The sequence below is a fragment of the Leguminivora glycinivorella genome, chromosome 11 (assembly GCF_023078275.1).
Source record: "Leguminivora glycinivorella isolate SPB_JAAS2020 chromosome 11, LegGlyc_1.1, whole genome shotgun sequence".
NCBI lineage: Eukaryota > Metazoa > Arthropoda > Insecta > Lepidoptera > Tortricidae > Leguminivora > Leguminivora glycinivorella.
Window position 1 is genome coordinate 17,614,407 of NC_062981.1, and position 1,105 is coordinate 17,615,511.

The window sequence follows — 1,105 nt, forward strand, 5'->3', positions numbered from 1 at the left end:
TTCATGTGCTCTGCCTACCCCTTTATGGGATACAGGCGTGATTGTATGTATGTATGTTTAAAAAAATCATAAAAATTAAGTATTAATTTTTTTTTAATAATATGGCTCTTACGAACGGACATAAAAAACTGAGAAACCGATGGCCGTTGGTCATAAAATTCTATCTGTAGTGCTTTAAGAGTTTCAACTCAAAACTTGTCAAAAACCCACCACGCCACGTAGCGTCAACGGTTGGTTCATGTCAGTACATTAGCATAGGGAGTGGACGTGGCATTTATTGTTTGACAAGCATCGATCTGCCCTTTCCGAGGCGTGAAGGAGGCAAAGTTCACGCTTTTTTTAATAACGGGGCCAAGGCGTTGTGTACGGTTTTATCGCGATAAAGTGGCAGGTTATTTTTAGCAACATTATGTTATGTAACTTGTTTATGTTTGGGTGTTTAATTGTTTTCGTAGATTTTTCATACTTATGTCATAATGTTTTGTGTGAGTAATAGGACCATTGTAAACCTTGTGCACCTGAAGATATAGGCATAAATTTGTTTTTTATCATGCAGCAACGTCTGCGAGCGATATTACATATTTTTACATTAATGGAAAAATGGAAAAATTCACACCTCCGGCAGGACTCGAACCTGCGACCTTTGGCCTGTTAAGATCTATTCTTACGGGTAGATGTTTGCTATAACGCCACCCTAAGGCGGTTGAGAATTGAGGGAAGGCATGGATAAATTCGCACACATCCAGCAGGCCTCCGTGGCGCAGTTGGAAGCGCGATGGCCCCGGAAAGGCCAAAGGTCGCAGGTTCGAGTCCTGCCGGAGGTGTGAATTTTTCAATTTTTCCTTTAATTTAAATATAATATGATATAGGCATAGTCATATATGTATGAAGTTTACAATAGCTTTAGCCGGGGCTTTCCACTAACGTCGGAGATGAGAGATCTCATTCTTGCTAAGTTGGAATACTTGGAATCAGAAGGTGAAGTGTCAGTTGTTTTCGTAAAAATTCGTACTTTTGCCAATTCTTGGGCTAAGTTGCCAAACGGGCTTCCTGTGGCCTGTTACACCACACTGACAATTGTCACCCGACAGTCCCTCGTTCGTCG

At 41.1% G+C, this 1,105-nt stretch overlaps 1 non-coding gene across 1 annotated transcript; it reads left to right on the top strand.

The window, feature by feature from the left end:
- The first annotated feature begins 749 nt into the window (after positions 1–749).
- Positions 750–824, top strand: Trnas-gga. Its single transcript has one exon. It is a non-coding gene; the product is annotated as a tRNA-Ser (tRNA).
- Positions 825–1,105: the final 281 nt, after the last annotated feature.